This window comes from Kogia breviceps, chromosome 19 (assembly GCF_026419965.1).
Source record: "Kogia breviceps isolate mKogBre1 chromosome 19, mKogBre1 haplotype 1, whole genome shotgun sequence".
Taxonomy (NCBI): Eukaryota; Metazoa; Chordata; class Mammalia; order Artiodactyla; family Physeteridae; genus Kogia; species Kogia breviceps.
Genome location: NC_081328.1, coordinates 2761967 through 2764706, shown reverse-complemented (window position 1 = coordinate 2764706; position 2740 = coordinate 2761967).

Below are 2740 nucleotides of genomic sequence, written 5' to 3'. Positions count from 1 at the left end.
TAATTTACTAGACACCTGTTATAGCCCAGGAATTACCCTAGTGCTGGATATACCTTGGCAGGGCAGGAGTGGTCATGGATCTAAGAGCATAGAAACTGGTCTTGTTACCACCTAGATTCCAAAGACGTTATCCAGCACTTCGCGACCCCCCCACCCTCTCAGTTTCATTTGGAGGAGGTAATAGAAATTTCAGGTAGATGAAAAACATATCTGAGAATATCTGGAACTTGTGTCCAGGTTATAGACCAGAAGACTTGCAAGCTTCAGAGACAAGTTCCACTTTCAACATGGCACCAAAGGAAAGATCACAATGGTGCAAAGGTCTGTGTACAGCCCTGAAGAACATTGCATGATGGAGTATAGAGAGGGAAACAGCCAAGAACTCCAAAGTCCATGTATAAAAGCTTGGGATACTAAGAGAGTCCTGGAGTCGAAATGGGAACCCAGAGGCTGTGATCCTGGTACTGGAAGGCCCTAAGAGATCGTGGACCTGACATCTGAAAAGGACAAGGCATGTAGAGCTACACTTCAGTGGAGACTGAAGGAAAGAAAATCAAATACTCCTCCCACAATGCTAGGATAAGTCTTTAATATTGGGAATGGGATATTGGGTGACTGATGTGAGCTGTCTCCCATTTTAAAATGAATAATTTGACAATGTGGTTGAAATGACTATTTCTGATTGAATTTTAATAGTGAAATATATTAATTATTATCAGGAGATGTGTCTACTTTGGACAAAATGTACCACTTTCTGATTGGAAAGTTTGAGGATCTGACCTTGAAATACTATTCTTGAGAAACTCTATTGTCAAACAGTCTACATGACTTGATGTCAACTTTGTTGGCTGCTCGTATTTACCTTCAAACCCTCACCACACCTAAACCCCATCTCCCTTCCCTGCCTTAAAAGGTAGAGGAGTAAGGTCAACAGGTTCAAGTGACATAAGAACTGAAAGGTGTCCATCAGATTAGGGGATGTAGATGATACAGGGCACCTTTACTAGAGCAGTTTCCATGAACTGCTAAGGTGCCAAAGCCTGGTTCCAGTGTGTAGTGGTATCTCACTGTAGGTTTAATTTCATTTCCTTACTCTCTACTGATGTTGAGTCCCCTTTTAGGTATTTATTGGCTTTTGGAATATCCTCTTTTGAGAAGTGCCTGTTCAAGACTTTTGCGCATTTTTATTGATAACTCTTTCTGTTTATTTGTAGGATTCTTTTTATATTCTGGATCCAAGGTATTTTTTAGATATGTGTATTACAAATATCTACTCATCAGCATCTTGCCTTTTCACTCTCTAAATGTTGTCTTTTGATGGACAGAAGTCTTTAACTTTGATGAATAATTCAACAATCTTTTCTTTTATGATTACTGCTTTTTTGTGCCTAGTTTAAGAAACCTTTTCCTAACTCAAAGTCATAGGGTATTTTCCTACATTTACTTCTGCATAGCTACTGTTTTTACTTTTCATTTTTAGGCTACAATCTATCTGATGTTTATTTTTATGTGTCGTGTGGAGTAGAGGTCAATTTAATATTTTCCATGCAAATATACAATTTATTCAACATCATTTGTTGAAAAGACCATCTTTTCCTCTCCCCCTTGGGTACCCTTGTGATAAGTCAGATGGTCAGATTATGTGAGGGGGTCTATTTCTAGATTATTCTGATTCATTGTTCTGTTGAATACCAAATATTTTTAGTGAAAACAGATTGATAGTAAATCTTGGCATCTGGTGTTATATGTCTTCTAATTTTGTTCTTCTTATTCAAAATTGTCACTGTAATTCTATGTCCTTGGCATTTTCATATGCATTTTTTAAATGATTATTTTTTCAGTTACTCCACCATAAAAAGTAGGGATTTCAATGGATATTACATCAAATTTATAGATTAATTTTGGAAGAATGGGTACCATAACAATATTGAGACATCCAATCTATGAGCAGGCCATACCTTTTCATTTATACACATCTTTTAATTTTAGTAATTTTTGTATTTTTTCAATAAAAAGTTTTGAATATTTTGTAAGGTTATGTATTTGATGTTTTGGTGATTCTGTGAAGGCTATTATCTTAATTTCATTTTCTGACTTTTGCTAATATATATAATATATAACTATACATAATATATTAAATATATAATATGTAATAAGTAATAATATTATATATAATAGATTTTTTTAAACTAACCTTATATCCAGTGACCTTCCTAAATTCACTTGTTAATTATAATAGTTTGTTCATTCTTTCGAACTTTCTATTTACACAGTATGTCACCTGTGATAAACTAAAATCTTTCTTACCTCACCCTTTCCAATATTTATGCTATTTTTTTCTTGCTTTGTTGCACTGGCTAGGACCTTCAAAAGTAATGATTGTAGACATCCTTGCCTTTTTCCCAGAATTTAAAGGAAAATCCTAAACATTCCATTAGAAAAGACATGAGGTATAAATTTATAGATAATCTCTATCAGATTAAGGAAATTCTCCTCAAATCCTAGTTTGCTGAGATTTCTTAGTCATGGACAAGTATTGAATTTCATCAGATACGTAGTTTGTAGCTATTGAGATGACCATATGGTTTTTCTCATCTTGTTAATGTGGTTGAATTATATGGATTGATTTTTTTATTTTAAAAATTGTGGTAAAATACACATAACATAAAATTTACCATCTGAACCATTTTTAAGTGTACAATTCAGTGATATTAAGTACATTCATGTTGTTGTAGCCATC